The 21,019-nt window shown below is 44.9% G+C and overlaps 1 protein-coding gene across 1 annotated transcript in view; it reads left to right on the forward strand.

Annotated features, from left to right (window-relative positions):
- Positions 1 to 14,593: 14,593 nt before the first annotated feature.
- The window catches only part of FOXN1 (forkhead box N1), a 58,673-nt gene continuing 52,247 nt past the window's right edge, over positions 14,594 to 21,019 (forward strand). The window contains exon 1 of the mRNA XM_075263576.1: positions 14,594 to 14,820. The gene's annotated coding sequence lies outside the window, so the exon portion shown is untranslated. The remainder of the gene's footprint in view (positions 14,821 to 21,019) is intronic.

Here is a 21,019-nt window from a genome sequence, read left to right on the forward strand (position 1 = left end):
ATAGAAAGAGTGACGCTATTGTTGTATGTGGAATTACAGCTCAGCCCTATTGACTTGAATAGGATTGAATTGCAGTACCACACACTGCACGTGCACTGCATTTTGTCCACACCTGCCTAAAACATTTGCACAGTACTGTGTATTGTATGTGTTACATATTTTATTAGAAAGTTCATTATAAAGTACTTAATATGTTGCGCCTGTGTCATTCTGAAGAAACTTATAATGACAGAACTGCCAATGTTGACCAGTTCCCACAGTCAGAGACTGGTGATGAATGGGCCCACGATGAGGAGGAGGATTGTTGGCCGATTGTTTACCGTGCCGCACATTTTGTCCCTCTTTCTGTTCTTCAATAGTTGGGAGGTATGCAGTGGCGTAACTAGGAATGGCGGGGCCCCGTGGCGAACTTTTGACATGGGGCCCCCCCCCGACACTGAAGATCTCGACCGAGTCCCTCCTACGCATTCCTGCGCGCTCTATTATGACCAATAGTGGCCCCTGCACACAGTATTATGTCCCTTAGAGGCCCCTGCACCCCGTATTATACCCAATAGTGGCCACTGCACACAGTATTATGTCCCATAGTGGCCACTGCACACAGTATTATCCCCCATAGTGGCCCCTGCACACAGTATTATGTCCCATAGTGGCCCCTGCACACAGTATTATGTCCCATAGTGGCCCCTGCACCCAGTATTATGTCCCTTAGAGGCCCCTGCACACAGTATAATGTCCCATAGTGGCCCCTGCACACAGTATTATACCCAATAGTGGCCCCTGCACACAGTATTATGTCCCATAGTGGTCCCTGCACACAGTATTATACCCAATAGTGGCCCCTGCAAACAGTATTATGTCCCATGGTGGCCTCTGCACACAGTATTATACCCAATAGTGGCCCCTGCACACAGTATTATGTCCCATAGTGGCCCCTGCATACAGTATTATGTCCCATAGTGGCCCCTGCACACAGTATTATGTCCCATAGTGGTCCCTGCACACAGTATTATCCCCCATAGTGGCCCCTGCACACAGTATTATACCTAATAGTGGCCCCTGCACACAGTATTATGTTAGTGGCCCCTACAGGACTAAATACTGTCACGTCACTGCTGACCGCTATACCAGGACAATTATGGATAAAAAAAAATCTGGTCATGTGCATTACAATTTAGTAACTCCATGTGCCTCATATTAATAGCAGTTAACCCCATCATGTCCCTCACATTAACCCCAGTGTGCCTCACCATAAGAGTTACTGATATGTGAGAGACATGGAGGTAATAATAAAGTATCTTCATTACTATTACCCCCATATGTCTCACATATCAGTAACTCTTATGGTGAGGCACACAGGGGTTAATGTGAGGGACATGATAGGGTTAACTGCTATTAATATGAGGCACATGGAGTTACTAAAACAAAAGTAATCCCCCCAAATGCCTGATAGTAATAAGTATAGTAACCCCAGTATGTACCTGTGTATCTTCAGTTTCAGTTTCCTGGAGCAGCTTCTCCTTCCTCTCTTCTGGCGTGCAGGAGGGCAGGAGCTCGGCAGGGATAAGCCCCGCCTCCTCCTCTCATTGGTGGGCAGAGGACAGGCAGAGAAAGGGAGGGGGGAGAGAGGGGGAGTGTCCTGAAGCGCTGAGAGGAGCCAGAGCTGCAGCTCCTGTGTCTCAGCCATTGCTGCAGCTTTGGGGCCCCCTGTTGGTGGAAAGTATTCCACCAACAGGGGGCCCCGATCATTATACTCGGGGGTCCGAAAAGACCTCCGAGAATAATGATAGCAGCGGTAGCAGCTGTCACCGGGCCCCTAATATCCCGGGCCCTGTGGCAGCTGCCTCTGCTGCCTCCGTGGTAGTTACGCTACTGGAGGTATGGTAATCTGTATACTACTGTGCAGCATCCCCGAGTGCTGCTGCTTTACGTCTTTGTCTGTTGTGTCTCCGGGTTGTGTTGTTATGTCCCATGTTCAGTGTTATATGACTTTATTTTGCAGCTTTCCCTTGTTATTTTTTCCCCCTCACAGTTCAAAAGCCTTGCCTGTGTAACCCCTGTGTGCAGTTCAAGGCAACGAGGGGTTAACAGTTTGCAAACATTGTGCATGCAGCATGAAAGCAATTGTGATTGTTTATCAAATCCTTGGAGGATGGGAGGGGCTGCTTGGCAGGGGAGACCATGTGCTCAGGCAGTCTGCAGGAGAGAGGGATCACAGGTGGATGCAGGAATAAGATCTCCTGAGCTCCCAGAGGCTGAAAGCAACAAGAAAGAGGATTTAATTCCTTCAGAGAAAAGGTTACCAACTCCACAGGACGATTTGCCGAAAATACAGGGTATTCATACTCTCCACAACCGACGGAGGCGCCTCCCTGCTACACCGGAACGTTCTTCCAGACTTAACCCTTTGGCAGCCTGTTGGACAGGACAGCATTAATTCCTCTGGAACTGTAAGTGTACCTACCACCAGCATTCTTATTTAGACTGCATCCTATGATCCAGGAGTGAGTTGTTCTTGTCTAGTATAACTTTTTAAGCTGAGCACTGCAGAAGGAGTAAAAGAGACTTGATGCATCCAGGCACCTGCTGTGCTGCCATGTCCTATTGTAAGGGATAGAGCCTGCTGATAGATGATTGTAGCCAGTACTGGATTTTCTGCAGTGTACCAAATCTTCTGGACTAAGGAATATTACCCTGCTAGGAATTAAAGGCGCATTGTTCATTTCTGACATATTTCATGTGCACCAACGAAAGAAGATTCTTTCCAGAACCGCGGCAACAGGCCTTGTATTAAGACTGAGCTTTGTGATTGTTATACATTGTCCTTGGGCTTTGCCATATAGACCTGCCATTTTCTAGATAGGTTTATCGTTTAAAGTATTATACCTTACTGATGCTGTGAATGTTATTGCATATTGTACTTCATCATTACTTTATTAAGTTCCATATAAAGGTTTCTTTGTTTATACCACAATCCTCTCTGGCGTGTTGGTGTGGGCGGGGCTTTCCCTTGTCAAGCCCCGGACAGAGATCTGAAGAAAGGTACTGTCAACCCGGAAGCACCAGAATATCACCGACAAGGGTGGAGGCACTGCGCTAAGCAAGGTAGAACGGCAACTAATACTTATCCGAACGCCCCGCTACCAGGGGGTGTGGCCAAAGGGGGTGTTACATTGGAGGCACTGCTGAGATTCGAAAAACCAACAAACCCCTATACAGTTGCAATGGAGAACTTAGCTGAGAGAGATGTGGCTGAATGGTGTAAGGAGATGGACATTCCTGCAGAATGTAGTTTCGCAGTGACTGGAGAGTTCCATGACACCCTGGATAATGAGGTCATACAAGTGGTGAGCACACTTCATGGAGTAAATCGTCCTAAGGTAGTGGACCGGAAGAATGTAACTTCTCAGAAAATGATTTCGGCTTTAATAATGACAGATAAAGCCCTAGATAGAGACTGTATACCAATCATTCTGGTTGTACCACGAGAGCAAGGTCGGCGGTGGAGAATCACCTGGCCTTTGAGGTCTGAAGTGGGAGTGTGCCAAGATGAAGAATCTGAACAGGGGGAGTCCAGTCCTGTCCCTTTTCATAATCCTACAAGCACTCAGTCTGATGGAGCAGTAGACACTACTTCTACTCTACTTACTGCCATAGGAAAGTTGGTCGACCAGATTGGGAAGGTGCATCTTGAAGGAAGTTATCGTCGGTTGAGAATCTTCTCAGGCACCATCCCAGTACCCTCTGGAGAAGATCGGTACGAAACCTGGAGAGATGTCACCATGCAATGCCTGGATGAATGGCAATGCTCGGATGGGGTGAAAAGGCAGCGAATTGTGGAGAGTCTCAAAGGTCCCGCTATGGAAGTGGTGCAGGCTGCTTGGAGAGGAAAGCCGCAGGCCACTTATCAGGACTACATGGAGGCCCTTGAAGATGCATTTGGGTCGCCTGAAGACGCCACTGACCTCTTATTCAAACTTCGTACCACATACCAAGAATCTGATGAGAAACTGTCTGACTATCTCTACAGATTGGATAAACTTGTGCACCGCATAGTGGCAAAAGGAGGACTTAGCCCTAATGAAGTGGATCAATGTCGTCTGAATCAGGTGTTGCGAGGGGCATTGACTCATAACCCTATCGCTCAGCGGTTGAGGTGTAGCAACAAGGACAAGATTCCACTGCCATTTCATCAGTTACTTAAGGAGGTGAGGCAGGAAGAAGCTACCCTGGCGGCCCGGGAACAAATCCCTGCGAGAATCGCCACAGTGGCCATACGCACCGAGTCTAATAGCAGAGAAGAGGAGCTGTTGAAAATTATTGAGAAACAGGGGGAGAAAATTGCCCAACTCATCAAGACGACTGAAGCTCTTATATTTCAGAAGCAGCAAGCAGCCACTAGCGGCTTACAGGAGAAGAAAGATCCTATCCGATCACCAACCTGCTTTAAGTGTGGGGAACTTGGGCATCTGTATAAGCAGTGTCCGAAGAGATGGGGTCCCAAGAAGCCTGATTCCTCTTCTGGGTCAGAAGTGTACCATGTCGGGAAACGGAAAAAGGGTCCAGTAGAAGCCCATACCGGCCCCCCAGAGACCACCAGAACAAGGGAGAATGCCACCCCTCAGCAAACTTTCACTGTACAACTTCCTGGGGGCTTAGTGGGACCTGCCCCTCAGGTGTCTGCTTACATCAATGAGCAGCCTTGTAATGTCCTATTGGATAGCGGGTCACAAGTGTCAGTTCTTTTTGAAGATTGGTACAAGAAGTATTTACCTAATGTCCCTCTACAACCACTTTCGGGACTAGTCGTCTGGGGACTGAGTGATCGGAGTTACCCTTACAAAGGATATGTGTCCGTTACACTACGGTTCTCAAAGGGTGTTGCCGGAATTGAAAAAGAAGTCCCCATCTTGGCGTTGGTGTGTCCGAAGACAGATGCTGGTCCTGTATCCACACCTCTGATAGTGGGAACTAATGCTAATATCTTCCTCAAGCTAGCCCAATGGTGCAAAGAAGTTGGGGGAGACAACTATCCCCAGACCCTCTCCATTCACCCCACGTGTCTAGCTGCCTATGCTAAGAAGGAAGAGGAAAGAAGGAAGGTGCTGAGCCCGGACTGTTTCGACCCATGTTTTGAGAACAGTGATGTGCCTGCAGAGGAGAAAGAGCTACTTATCCAAGGTTTTATGGAGAGGGGAGCAGCTTTCTCGTTGGGAGACTGGGATCTGGGGCTCGCTAAAGGAGTGGAGCATCGAATTCGTCTCACTGATGAGAGACCATTTCGAGAAAGGTCCAGGCGGTTGGCTCCCGCTGATGTTGAAGACGTCCGACAGCACTTGAGGGGTCTGCTTGAAACAGGAGTGATCTGCGAGTCAAATAGCCCCTACGCTTCTCCCATTGTAGTTGCACGAAAGAAGTCTGGGAAGATTCGTATGTGTGTGGACTATCGAACGCTTAACAAACGCACCGTCACTGATCAGTATGCAGTGCCCAGAGTTGATGAGGCATTGGATTGTCTACAAGGGAGTCAGTGGTTCTCAGTGTTGGATTTGCGAAGCGGATATTACCAGATCTCCATGAGTAAGGAAGATCGAGAGAAAACTGCCTTCATATGTCCCTTAGGGTTCTACGAGTTTTTACGGATGCCCCAAGGGGTGACTGGCGCCCCGGCTACTTTCCAAAGGTGCATGGACAACGTGATGGGGGATATGAACCTCAGAGAAGTCTTAGTCTACCTTGATGACCTGATTGTGTTTGGAAGGACTCTAGAAGAACATAACAGGAGATTGTTCAAAGTCTTGGACCGATTGAAGGAGGCTGGATTGAAGTTGTCCCTGGACAAGTGCTGTTTCTGCCAGAAATCCGTCAAATACGTGGGACATATTGTCAGTCGGGATGGGATTGCCACTGACCCTGCTAAAGTGGAAGCTGTTGTGAATTGGCCGAGGCCCACCAAGCTAGCTGAACTCCGGTCCTTTCTCGGATTCTGCAACTACTACCGCAGATTTGTACCACAGTTCTCCAAGATCGCTAAACCGTTGACAAATCTTACCCAGGGGTACCCACCGCCCCGCGGGTCAGCTCCACACAAGAAACCTCCAAACCAGACTTACTTCAAGGCTAATGAACCCTTTGGAGAAAGGTGGACAGATAAGTGTGAAGAGGCGTTTGAGAAACTGAAGTCTTGTCTAACTCAGGCCCCAGTGTTGGCTTATGCAGATCCTAACAAGCCCTACGTACTGCATGTGGATGCTTCATTTGAAGGACTAGGGGCTGTGTTGTATCAGGAGCATGAGGACTCTCTCCGACCCGTTTACTATGTCAGCCGGGGATTGACCCGCAGTGAGCGTAACTATCCAGCGCACAAACTTGAGTTTCTGGCTTTGAAGTGGGCCGTAGTGGACAAGCTTCATGACTACCTCTACGGAGTGAAGTTCCAAGTGCACACTGACAATAATCCCTTGACGTATGTGCAAACTACGGCCAAACTGGATGCCACTGGACATCGATGGTTAGCTGCCCTAGCTGTCTATGATTTCAGTCTCAAATACAGACCGGGCACCACCAACATTGATGCGGATGCCCTCTCTAGGCTGCCTAGGCAACTCGAGAAGGAAGATGAGGATGGGTGGATAGAGGTTCCTGCTCCAGACCTGAAAGTCATATGTCAGTTACAAAGAGCCGGAGGTGCCTCTAACCGAGGTTACGTGCATTCCCTGGGAGCCTCGGAGGAAGCTATCCCTTCGTTGTACTGCTGGGTAACGAATGTGAATCAAGACTCTCTGCCTCGGTTGTCTCGGCTGCAGATTGAAACCGCCCAGAAGGAAGATCCAGCAGTGGGGACAGTTCGGTGGTGGATTAATAGAGGCCAGAGGCCTGGGAGGCCGGAGTTGAAGTCTGAAGAGGCCCTCCTACTGGCTAAGCAGGCGAAGTGGCTGGTAATGAGACATGGACTGTTGTACCGAGAGGCTGAGCGGCGGAAGAGAGGGTCGAGGAGGCAATTAGTTCTGCCTGCTGTCTTCAGAGAGAGTGTTCTGAAAGCACTGCATGATGAGCATGGCCACTTAGGGGCAGAGAAGACTACTCACCTTGTGGCTGATAGGTTCTACTGGCCAAAAATGGAGAATGACATCGCCAAATATTGCAAAGATTGTGCTCGATGTGTCTTGAGGAAGACCTTACCAACCCGTTCTGCTCCTCTTACAAACATTACTAGTGATGGCCCATTGGATCTTGTATGCATTGACTTCCTCTCCATTGAACCAGATGAAGGGAACATCAGTAATGTCCTAGTAATAACTGATCACTTCACCAGATATGCTCAAGCCTACCCTACTAAGGATCAAAAGGCTGTAACTGTGGCCAAAACTTTGTGGGAGAAGTTTTTTGTACATTATGGATTGCCTGCCCGCATTCACTCTGATCAAGGTCGAGATTTTGAAAGTCGACTCATCAAAGAGCTGTGTGAGGTCTGCGGGATCAAGAAGTCTAGAACCACTCCCTTTCATCCACAGGGTGACCCACAACCTGAGAGATTCAATAGGACTTTGCTGAACATGCTGGGCACCCTGAAGTCAAAACAAAAGGGGCGATGGAGCCGCCACCTGAGCCAGTTGGTGCACGCCTACAATTGTACAAAAAATGAGTCTACCGGGTTCTCCCCCTACTTCCTCATGTTCGGAAGGGAGGCCCGATTGCCTGTGGATATCAGCTTTGGTGTTTCCACTGATAAGTCTTCTGGAAGAAGTTATCTTCAGTATGTATCCCAGCTGCAGCAAGAGCTCAAAGAGGCGTATAAACTGGCCGAGCAAGCTTCAGGACAGTCTGGCAGAAGGAATAAGGCTCGACATGATCAAAGAGTTCGGGAACATGAGTTGAAGCCTGGAGATAGAGTTCTGGTGGAGCAGTTGGGACTGCCTGGGAAGCATAAGTTGGCTGATCGTTGGTGTCCAGAGCCCTTCATTGTGGTGGAAAAGCTGCCTGGAGTACCTGCCTATCGGGTTAGGCCTGAGTGTGGGCCTCGGAAGGAAAAAACTTACCATAGACACCATCTGTTGCCTCTGGGACAAAATGTCAATCTGTCAATTCAATCTAACTCTGACATACCGGAGGCTCCTCGACCCCCCCGAAGAAGTAAACGTTTTGAGAAAGAGACTGAAATGGCATCAGTAGATGGGGATAGTGAGACAGATGATGAATGGGGTTATGACGACCCGGGACTCAACAATCCAGTCATTGATACTCATGCCAATAAGGAAGTCGCCTCCAGAGTTGACACTGAAACAGATCTTCCAGATGGACTATCTGAGCAACTAGTGCAAAAGGCTGCATTACCCCCTAGTGATATGGACATTGTTTATGACTCATCTGAGTGGTCAGTGAAAGAGGGGGGGGTCCCTCAACATGAAGAATGTGAAGAGAGGCTTGCAAGCACCAGTCCGGTGTCTGGGGCTGATGAGGGGATCTCTGCCGCACCTGTACGCCCGAGGAGAGTGGTTAGGCCACCCATGATGTTAACCTATGATAATAAGGGAAATGTCACTGAGGTCCCCAGGGTGGTACATCCTAGTATGGTTGGGGCGTGGCCGTATTTTTCCCACATGCCTTGGTATTATAACTGTGGTCCTAATGTGCCTATTGGTGTGATTAGTCAGGATGATCTAACCTCAAAATTTTTTTCAGGTGATGGTTCTGGACTCTGTGCTGCTCATGTCCAGACCCATCAGGGGGAGAGTGTAACCCCTGTGTGCAGTTCAAGGCAACGAGGGGTTAACAGTTTGCAAACATTGTGCATGCAGCATGAAAGCAATTGTGATTGTTTATCAAATCCTTGGAGGATGGGAGGGGCTGCTTGGCAGGGGAGACCATGTGCTCAGGCAGTCTGCAGGAGAGAGGGATCACAGGTGGATGCAGGAATAAGATCTCCTGAGCTCCCAGAGGCTGAAAGCAACAAGAAAGAGGATTTAATTCCTTCAGAGAAAAGGTTACCAACTCCACAGGACGATTTGCCGAAAATACAGGGTATTCATACTCTCCACAACCGACGGAGGCGCCTCCCTGCTACACCGGAACGTTCTTCCAGACTTAACCCTTTGGCAGCCTGTTGGACAGGACAGCATTAATTCCTCTGGAACTGTAAGTGTACCTACCACCAGCATTCTTATTTAGACTGCATCCTATGATCCAGGAGTGAGTTGTTCTTGTCTAGTATAACTTTTTAAGCTGAGCACTGCAGAAGGAGTAAAAGAGACTTGATGCATCCAGGCACCTGCTGTGCTGCCATGTCCTATTGTAAGGGATAGAGCCTGCTGATAGATGATTGTAGCCAGTACTGGATTTTCTGCAGTGTACCAAATCTTCTGGACTAAGGAATATTACCCTGCTAGGAATTAAAGGAGCATTGTTCATTTCTGACATATTTCATGTGCACCAACGAAAGAAGATTCTTTCCAGAACCGCGGCAACAGGCCTTGTATTAAGACTGAGCTTTGTGATTGTTATACATTGTCCTTGGGCTTTGCCATATAGACCTGCCATTTTCTAGATAGGTTTATCGTTTAAAGTATTATACCTTACTGATGCTGTGAATGTTATTGCATATTGTACTTCATCATTACTTTATTAAGTTCCATATAAAGGTTTCTTTGTTTATACCACAATCCTCTCTGGCGTGTTGGTGTGGGCGGGGCTTTCCCTTGTCAAGCCCCGGACAGAGATCTGAAGAAAGGTACTGTCAACCCGGAAGCACCAGAATATCACCGACAAGGGTGGAGGCACTGCGCTAAGCAAGGTAGAACGGCAACTAATACTTATCCGAACGCCCCGCTACCAGGGGGTGTGGCCAAAGGGGGTGTTACACCTAGATCAGCGCTGGTTTATCACAGGCCACTGGGCAGGGTTATGGTAGGCTATAGTCTTCATGGCGACCATTGAAGGTCAGTTCAGAGAGAACAGTCATCCTGTACAGTTCATGCTGGACTGTGCAGAGAGGCTACCAGCCCTGGAACTCTATGGCCGCCAATACAGTCTAGAGGAGGATTATTTATCACCTCAGGCTCATCCAGAGATAGCCCTGAGACAGGGAACAGTGTGGAGCATCTCTGTTGGAACAGTCGTGCCAGTTGGAGTAACGGAGGATCCTGACAGGAGGAACTTATTCAGGCCTAGTATCCAGGTAACCAGACCCCTGTCAGGACTCCCTGCTCCACTACTAGCCCCAACATCCTAGCTTGGGAGTGGCATAAGAGGAAGAGTAGTTGTTGAACTTTATTACAGAGCCTGTAACATCCCTGGGCAGCTTCCTAAAACTAAGGCAGGGGAATTGTTCTGTGCACACAACCCCCATCTACAAGTTGCTGGTTTGTTGTTTACCTGAGTTAATAAACAGTTATCTGGTTTTCACTGCACATATCTAAAGGTAGGAGATGAATAGCTTTTCTTAAGGCTATTCTTATGTGTTAGGGACAAAAAAATTGATTTTAATGGTAGAATCCCTTTAAACTTTGTGGTTAATACTACTGGAGGTGTTAACAAATGAACCCTGGCAACAGCACAGGCAGCCTAGATCCAAGGAACCTAGGGTTATCTTATGTGAGGGTTTGTTAGGGCATATTCTCTGTTATAGCAAATCATATTATTTAAATATTAGATATATTATTTAAACTATTTTATCATGTCTAGGTCTTCATATAGAAGTCAATAGTGACTGTGTTGTCTAAAGAGATTGACAAATGGAAGGGGCACTCTGTCTGCCCAACACAAACCTATGGCAGAGTATAGATTGTAGTTAGAAATTACAGTGCCGGCCTGTGGGGCCTTACAAATGTCCACATGTCTGCCTTTGGCATCTGTCTAGTGAGAGTTAAACACTTACAGTCCATAATGCTTTGGGATTCTGTATTCCGAAATATGCCGAGGTACAGGTTGATAAAACAATGGTGTAAATGGTGCAGCCAGTAGTTAAAGTGACCTCAGCGGTAAATGCAGGGGTGAACCATGGCTTTCTGCCGCCTGAAGCAGATGTCAGAAAGTCGCTCCCCCCCCCCCGGAGGAGGAGGCGGGGCCGAGCGGAAGTGGGCTGGTGAGGCCGGCGCAGATGGGGCGGGGCTGAGTGGAGGGGGCGGGACGGAGCAAGCATCTTTAGCAGGCAGAGAGCAGGCACGGAGAGGACCTGCTCTCTGCCTGAGCGTGAGGGGCGGCCTCCCCAATCCACCGCTCAGTGACGGTGACCCTAAGCCAGTCTGAAGCCATCCAGGTAGACAGGGTGCTGCTCTCTTGCCAAGCCAAACACATGGGGGTAGGTGGGTGATGGTTCCCAGGTTGTAACAGAGTCCCACGTGTCCACAGTAATAGAAAGAAATACCAGTCAGCTGTAGGCATCCTCACACATCAGCAATAGACGCCAAAAATCATCTCCTTGAAAGAAGAAGTCCGCATTTCCATGTAGGTTTCACCTCCATGACACATGGTGTCCATGCTGTCCTTAGTTCCTGGGGGGATGGTAAACAGGCACATGTCTACACACAGGAAACCAGCTGAACCAGGTCTTGAGTCATTGTCCATGCTTTACAATAGAAACAAAATACTCCACAGGATCTTCCATTCGATTTATAGTTGCTAATTCATAGTGCTAGTTTGCTTGGTTACAGGATTTTTGAAGATACAGAGAAAAGAGTGAGAAAGGAAAGAAAAAGGTTGCTCTCAGCTTGGAGCTCTGTATCAGGCAGCCACTAAGGGTGCCAGGAAGTAGGAAGTAAGCATTGTCAACAGAGGAACAAAGCCTTATGTCTGACCCATACCTCCCAACTTTTAACCCCTTAGCGACCCTTGACGTAACTGTACGTCATGGGTCGCATGGGGATGTATAGAGCGAGCTCACACGCTGAGCTCGCTCCATACACGGCAGATGCCGGCTGTATAATACAGCCAGGACCTGCCAATAACAGCAGCGGTCGGTGCCCGAGCCGATCGCTGCTGTTAACCCTTTACACACTGCGGTCAAACGCGACCGCAGTGTGTAAACGGCGCCGGCGGCATGGGCGCCGCCATGTTTCCCCGATCGCCGCCCTCCTGAACGTCACACGAGGGCGGTGATCTGTTGCTATGACAGCCGGAAGCCTATTGAAGGCTTCCAGGCTTGTCTCTGCCCGAGATCTATTAGACGATGCCAGAGGCCAGAGGCATTGTCTAATAGAAGTGCTGGGATTCTGCTATTCACTGCAATACTGTAGTATTGCAGTGAATAGTATGAGCGATCAGACCCCCTAGGTTTCAAGGTACCTAAGGGGTCTGATCATAAATGTAACAGAAGAAAAAAAAAAGTTTTTAAAAGTATTAAAAAAATAAAAAAAATATAAAAGTTCAAATCACCCCCCTTTCCCTAGATTAGCTATAAAAGTAATTAAAGAACATTAAACATAAACATATTAGGTATCCCTGTGCTCCAAAATGCCCGAACTATTAGAATATTAAAACATTTATCCCGTACTGCGAACGGCGTAGTGGCAAAAAAAATAAAAACAGCCAAAAAGCGTTTTTTTCAACACTTTGCCTCCTATAAAAAATTGAATAAAAAGTGATCAAACCATCAGATCTTTCCCCAAATGGTATCAATAGAAACGTCATCTTGTCCCGCATAAAAAGACACCACAACCAGCTCCATACATGGAAATATGAAAAAGTTACAGGTGTTAGAACATGATGACACAAAATTTTTTTTCTATTTTGCAAAGTTTATCATTTTTTTAAAAGTATCAAAACATTTCAAATACTATATAAATTTGGTATCACCGCGTTCGTACTGACACGTAGAACACAGGTAACATGTCATTTGTACCAAACAGTGAACGCTGTAAAAATTAAACCCATAAGAAAATGGCGCAAATGCATTTTTTCTCCAATTGCACCTCATTCTGAATTTTTTTCCAGCTTCCCAGTACATTGCACAGCATATTGAATGATGCCATTACAAAGTACAATTTGTCCCGCAAACAATAAGCCATCATGTGACTCTGTGAACTGAAAAATGAAAAAGTTATGGCTCTTGAAATGTGAGGAGGGAAAAACGAAAATGCGAAACCAAAAAATGGCCTGGTCCTTAAGGGGTTAAAGGACAGAAAGAGGGACAAAAGGTGGGCGGGTCCTGACAAATTTAGCTCCACCCACTTATAAATTGACTCTGCCCATCCATTTATAGTTGGGTACACCCTGCATCCCACATCTCTTCCTTCACAGTACACCTATGCACCCCACTTCTCCTCTCAACACAGTACACACTGCACCCCACATCTCTACCCCACAGTACACCCATGCACCCCACATTTTACCCCCCCACACACAGTACACCCATGCACCCAACACCTCCAACCCCACAGTACATCCATGCACCCCAAATCCCTCCCCCACACACAGTCCACCGTGCACCCCACATCTCCCCCACACACAGTACACCCTGTACCCCACATCCCCCCACACATACAGTCCACCCTGCATCTCTTGAGAGACCACACATCTCTCCATCTCTTCCTGCACTATACGGGATACAAAGACACACCTACCTAGTCACGTGACCGTCTGATGTCAGACAGGTCCTTCTGAGTACAGTAGTCAAATTTTCCCCTGATCACCACCCGCTCTTATCCTGGTTACAACCCTTTGACTGTTATAAGAGCCGATGGTTATTGGGGGAAAGTTTGTTAATAAGCAAAACACTTCAGGGCAGAGCGGGACATGCGGTAAACCGTGCAGGACAGCAGTCTAAAATCGGGACTGTCTCATGAGATGCGGGATGGTTGGGAGCTATGCTGACCACGTCCTAAGAAGTTAGAATTTTAGTCACTAGGTGTACTTGGCTTAAAAACGGCAACGCACTGGGGTCGTGTTAGGTCCTTATGCCATATATCTCTACTCAACCAAAATAACCCTAAGGCAAGGTTCACACCTGCGCTTGGGATTTCTGTCCCTAAATCCGCTTGAAAATTGCGAAGAGAAAAGTCCTACAAGCATGGCTTCTCTCTATGCAATTTTCCCACATTTTTCGGGTGGAAACCTAGCGGACCCCATTATAGTCTATGGGGTCCATGGGTTTCCAGAGGTAAGTGCTTTATAAGTGGATTAGGTTTCTGTTTTTCAGGTCCCCAAGTGGACATAAAGAACGGAAACCTGAGCGCAAGTGTGAACCTAGAGTAAGACTAGGTAGGCACCCATGTAAAGGACACCATGAGCACAGTATTAGTACTCCCATAGTATATAGTTGTTAGAAATGTTTTGTGCTTTTCCCCATGTTGTCTGGTGCTCGGCACTGATCCTACAGATTCGTCTGTTCACATGAAGTGCAGCTTGAAGAACCTGTACCTTAGTCACTTTTTTTCATATTACATGCAGATTGCCTGGGGCAAGTAAGAGCTGATATAATAATTGGCTCACACAGCCATCTGCCTGCCTTATTCCAACTGATGTAATCTCACATGTATTTCGACATGCTTTTTTTTTTTCCTACCTGATTCCACTCCACTTCTGACATATTCCCTGATCTAATTCCTGGGCTCCAGCAGCAGCACGCTGTTGTGCTTCACTAGGAAAGTAAGAGGAGACAACCTACATCTTCCACTCGCTTTCTGCAACTCATGCGTAGACGCCAAAGTAAAAGAAGAGTACAAGTACAAGGCCCAGCTATTTCATGCTGAGGATCGACGAGGTGCCATACAACTGGAATACAGTATTTATACAGTCTCAACGGCAAGAACCATCATCATCATCAGCAACACTTGCAATGTACAATACAAGGAGCCAAGCACTCTGAATACAGGACCGGAAAGTAGGGTAAGTATTCTGTGCTGCTAATATATTAACAATTTACTTGTTTCTATGCATTTTTTTGTATTTTTTCATGTTTTTACTCATAGGGTTTTTATGTATATTTCAGCTATTTTATTTAGATTTGCTTTAACACTTGACCTAAATTATTCTTCCTACACTTGTTGTGCTTGACAAGGTCGCAGCTTATAATACGCTTTTTGGTACCTAGGTCAAACAGAGACAAAGTTTTAGCACTTGAAATAAATAATGACAAGATGTCCAAGGTCACAAGAAGCAACTCTTGGAATGTAGAACCGCAGCCTCTAGCAACATTGTAACATATCAACTAAGAGACACTGTAAGATGTTCAGTATCCCAATGTAAAAGTGGTCAAGCTTTGACTTTTATGGTATTATTACTACTGTATATGCCAGCAAGTATATAGAGGAATAAAAACAGATCAGCAAATATTTACCCCTGTAAGTCCTGGTGTGAAATCTCACCTGCTATCATAATAGACAGATTGCTATTTTTTATTAAAATATTACACCTATTTAAGGGATTTAACCATTTCATCACCTTATTTTATTAGCTGATAGAATTACAATTGAGATCATTAAAAACTAGTGGATACCATAGGATGGGAAGCAGGGACAACAGATACAGCTGAGGTTTCTAGTATTGCCTGCACAGGTTCTTATAAAATACATTATTTACTTAGCATTTGGCTTCTTTGCACTAAACCGTAACACACTTGTTCCTAACATGTGACTCTCCAGCTGTTGCGAAATGAAAACTAGTAACCTGCTGAGAGTTGTAGTTTCACTATAGTAAGGATCACTGCAGTAAAAAGTTGTTACAATATTGCAACATAGTTTTAATAGATGTTGTCCATAGACTTAACAGTGTTGTCTACAAACAACCAATACCTCAAATTGGTTACAATGTTGTCAGTTTCATTGATAGGACATGATTTATGAAAGAGCAGACATGCTGCTTCTAGATTCCAATAGACGAAACGTGTATATAATACGCTGCATCCTTACAATCCATTGGAAATGTTGTCTTGTTTATATGGTCCGGCTTCACGGTCATGGACAGATCTGATTTGTCTTTTTGCTGCTGCTATGGAATATCTGCCGCGTATCCGAGTCGCCTGGATCTCCCATATTACTCCGATCTCAATCTGTTATTCTGCTGTATACTCTTTACAGAATTCCAGAAATGTTTCTGTTAGTGTCCGCCATGGGAATTTGTAATGCAGTTTACCATCAGCCGGTTTCTAGTTTGCACTGATCTGTCAGGTTTTCGTTGCAGAATAGTATGGCTGGTAAAAAATAGTAATCTGACATTTTGGTTATTTTTCATTAAAGACGCATTAGGATTTCTTAAAGACAGTCCTTGTGTGTCGGAGTTGTTGCCTGAATTGCTGAGAATTTGCTACAGATTTGCTACTACCATTGCAAAGGGTAAAATCTGCGGTGAAAAGCGTCAGCATAAATTGACAGGCTAGGGATTTAATATCTACGCCATGGGTCAATTTCCATGTATATTTTGTGCAGAATTTGTTTGCACCTAATTAGTAATTTTATAAATAAATTTATAAGACTATAGAATTATAGAATTGTTATCCATGAGTTACAATGGCTACTGTCAGCGCTTCAGATCCACAGCACGTCTGACCCATCTGATTTACGGAAACTATTGTCACCACTTATTTTGTTATAGATGCCCAGTGCTTATACATTAGATACATATTAAAAGTTCCTTGCATATATTTTACATTCTGATATTCCCACATACTAAAATTTTAACTTTGCAAATGTTTATAAGTTACGCCTTGAAGGGTAAAAATAATCTCTAACATTTACTTAAGGACTAAGTAGCATTGAATGAGCAGAAGAAGGAGACACATAATTCCTTTGTTATGTAAAGTAGCACAAACAGAGATTACGTAAGATTCTATTTATTGTCACTGTGATGTAAAGCCACAGTACTGTACATGGTATATATATATATATATATATATATATATATATATATATATATATACAGAAGCAGCAAAGGTTAACATAACTCAATGCAGAATGTTAATTCAACTCTTCCAATGGGGTTTCAATGACTTTTGGAGTCTTCTAAGATATCGCACCGCAGAAAGTCAAGTTATGTATATACACTGTATATACTTCCAATGTCATCTTAAGAATGAGGTACAGAGGAAGCCGCCTGCCTGTTTGCTTTATGTTGTGTATATCATACATCATAAGATACTTTCATACTGGCATTATGAATGTCCATTGATTTCATCCATCCTACGGTGACAGCAATGGTCATTACTAGAGATGAACGAACACTGTTCGGATCAGCCGTTCCAAACAGCACGCTCCCATAGAAATGAATGGAAGCCCCTGGCACGGCGACCGGCCACCGGCAAAGTGTACGTGCCAGGAGCTTCCATTCATTTCTATGGGAGCGTGCTGTTCAGAACGGCTGATCCGAACAGTGTTCGCTCATCTCTTGTCATTAACAGCAGTAGAGTGACTGATGCAGATAGATCCCCCTCGGCCTGGGGTCCGCCTGTATTCACTCTAATGTTAAAAACTTGACAGAAGTTTTCTTCTATCTTGTTTGCTATTTTTCGGATGGGATGCAGAAATTTTTCTTCCATTAGAAAAGTAAATAATATGACCGAAGAAAGCTTCCGTAATTTTAATTTTTTTTACATTAGAGTCGAAAAGGCCACCAAACAGAGGGGGTTCTGTCTGTATCCATCATATCACCATAGTGTCTGTTGCTATGATCCTATGATGGATAAGAGCAACAGATATTTTTTAACAGTAGTGTGAACATACCCCTACATTGCTGTTCATTTATACTCTATACAATACTTGTAACACAGTCCTTATAGTTCTGGTCGTCCAAAAATCTGACAGACCCCATCATCAGTCAAGGAGATCCAATAGGAGACATTGACATCTGTTTGAAAGTGGATCCATCTCTCTCCTGTGCCATGGTGTTAGTGTGAACAGAGTCTAGAGATGAGCGAGCACTGTTCGGATCAGCCGATCCGAACAGCACGCTCCATAGAAATGAATGGATGCACCTGGTACTTCCGCTTTGACGGTGGCCGGCCGCTTAACCCCCCGCGTGCCGGCTACGTCCATTCATTTCTATGCGAGCGTGCTGTTCGGATCGGCTGATCCGAACAGTGCTTGCTCATCTCTAGAACAGACCCTTAACACACTTACCAGTATACCACATAAAACCGCCATATATAAGTAATAAATGTTATCTGGATTCCAATCCAAAAATCTGCCATCGGGGGCATCTGAAGCGTGACATAAAAGTCATCATAGACTTAATAGTAGTTTCACAACAGGTAAAACGTCATCTAATTCTTAAGTACTTTATTAAAGGAACATGGCTAATATTTAACATAAAATACAGAGCGGACGGGACATCTTCAACATTTCCTATAAAGTAAGTTCCATTTTAATGTAAATCTTCATAGGTAAAAATACTCAATGCTATGAGATATACCGTACTGTAGTAGATGGATATAAACCGTAAAAATGACATTTAGAAATAATGTTCTTTCCTAATATCATAAATTATATTTGGAACATTCTGTTTCGCCATCACCATGGTGCTAAGTCACAGGTCAGGCACTTACTGTACTTTGGGTGAATGGTGCCTTAGCGTGATAAGGGATTGAGCAATATAGTCATTAGTTATAGGCAGCCAAGGAGATGCGGTATTATGTAGGAGCCTTAGGAAAGGGCATACAGGTGTTCACTATGCACAGCGCAGATTTTGTAACACCTGATAGAAAAATAACTTCAATACAAAATCTATAAGTCCTCGCCTACGATGTGGGTCTTCTCCAACACCACGGCCTTGGTGCGACGGCTACTTCTGCATCCCCTATAGTTACGTCTCTTACAAATACAAAAGCTATAGTCATACACAGTATACAGCATATGCCAGTGCCACAATACTATATGCCATCCTTTCATGTCCTATGAAGACGGAAGTATCTTTACCATTCTGCATAATTGAGTACTAAGCTTATGCTGCTGCTCATAGACGTCAAAAAATATATTACCCTCCGTTCTAGCTGTACCCTTATAAGATTTAGCTAAAACTTGATTTCTATTTTAAAGCATTGCATTTAGGTCATAAAATGTTATGGCAGGAACACTCTTTAGGCTAAGGCTCCACATAGCTAGCCGCAGTAAAAAAAGCGCTGTGGGAAAATCTGAGGAGGCAATGCATCACAGTGTTTCCCGAAGTGCTTTTTACAGAAAGTCTGCAGAGGTTTCCTCTGTGGACGTTCTCCTTCCACATTTTGGAAATTGCAGCATGTCTGCTGTGCATATTTTTCCGCAGTATGTGGATGGGATTTGCTACAATCCCGTCTACTTTACTGTGACTGATATATGTGCATCTGCTTTTAGTGTCTTGCATTGTCATCTATCTGTATCTGCCTATCTATCTATGTTTCAATCTATCTGTCTATTTGTGTATCATTTGTGTTATGCAGAATCCATTTGGCTTAATATGTGTTCCTATTACCTAAACCGATCTTTCCTCTATTTCTCCACCCTCTGACTTCAGTGTCTTCTCCAATTCATTTCATATATAAAGTTAATAAATAGGACTCTTAGCAGTGGCATAACTAAAGTCTTGTGGGCCCTGGTGCAATCTTTTGTCTGGGCCCCCTACCTCATCCCTACAGCAAATTCTTTATAATGATGGTTACGGGTGCTAACGAGTTTAATCCACCTTAGTGTGGTTCGGGTAATCTGTGGGTCTCCTTGGCTTATAGGCCAGATGGAAGCTGCAATCTCAATACTGATACCAGTGCTTATGGGCCCCCTAAGCCTCCTGGACCCTGCTGCAATTGTCCCCTCTGCAACCCTCTCAAGTTATGCCCCTTGTCTTTTAGATTATATGATCTGATCATAATTCATATTCCATTATGGGAACTGAAAAACTGAAATTGAAACATAGACAGATCTCTTATGATAGACACAAACAGTTCCAGGTGGACCCAGTTGACTATAATGGAGTCTGGCAGCTATTCTTTCTAAAGTCTATCACTAAGTCTACAATTTTTGATGGAATCTGCTCCTAATGAAACCAGTACAGATGTGAACATTGTCTAACAGTGCCAGAAGGAGTCTAAATAATATGGCTATAAAGTACCCAAATAACAGCTCAATAGTTACATGCGGTATAATGTACAATATGTTTCAATCCAGACTTTCAGGTATGACCATAGGTAGTCCATGCATGGTAAAGATGGAGTTGTAAAACAGGATGCATGGTTAATGTGTTGACTACGGCCCGGGCCCCACGGACCGGAAACGCCGCAATTTGCCCACAGCGGAGATGCTGCGGGAAAAATCACGGCATTGTACAGTGCAGGCAAAGTGGACGAGATTCATGAGAATCTCATCCCCACTTTGCGGAAAAGATCACAGTGCGGACACGCTGCAATTTGCAAAGCCGTTGCGACTTTGCAAATCGCAGCATGTCAATTATATCTACGGAAACGCCAGATATAATGTTAAGAGAAAGTCCGCAGAGGAAAACTCTGTGAACTTTCTCTTAAAAGTGCTGCGGAAAGAACCGCAATGCGTTCATGCAGCGGTTCTTCCCGAAGTGCTTTACTGCTGCGGATACGACCTGCGGGGCCTTAGCCTTAAAGAACATTTTGCCCAAACCTTAGCCATTTTATCATTACAGTTATATAACAATATATTACTAGCTATTAAGTCAATTGTAGAGGTAGGTTGATCTTCATAAGTTTTTGCAAGACAAGTTAATGACAAAGGACGGTCAAAAGACCATCAAAGCTGAGACAATGGATGTCATCGGGATTCATTTTTGACCAAAACTTCTTGTGTAGTTATTCATCCTGGCAATGGACGCCAATTACGCCAAACAGGAATGTAGAGAATACAACTTCTTCCTGTTCTGCGGAAACTATCTTTATTGTTCCATCCATTGTTCGGATGTTAAAGCCAATGGGATAATGATGTGAATAATGACATTTCTTTCTCCATCCCACATATAATTGGATACAATGAATAGGAAGAATGAAAATTAGACAATTGATGGATGATATTTGTCACCAATCTTTTTCATGGAGGACAAATACCAATGATACTGATATGGCAATTATAACTATCAATACTAATAATTATATCACAAAATA

This window comes from Leptodactylus fuscus, chromosome 2, assembly GCF_031893055.1.
Source record: "Leptodactylus fuscus isolate aLepFus1 chromosome 2, aLepFus1.hap2, whole genome shotgun sequence".
NCBI lineage: Eukaryota > Metazoa > Chordata > Amphibia > Anura > Leptodactylidae > Leptodactylus > Leptodactylus fuscus.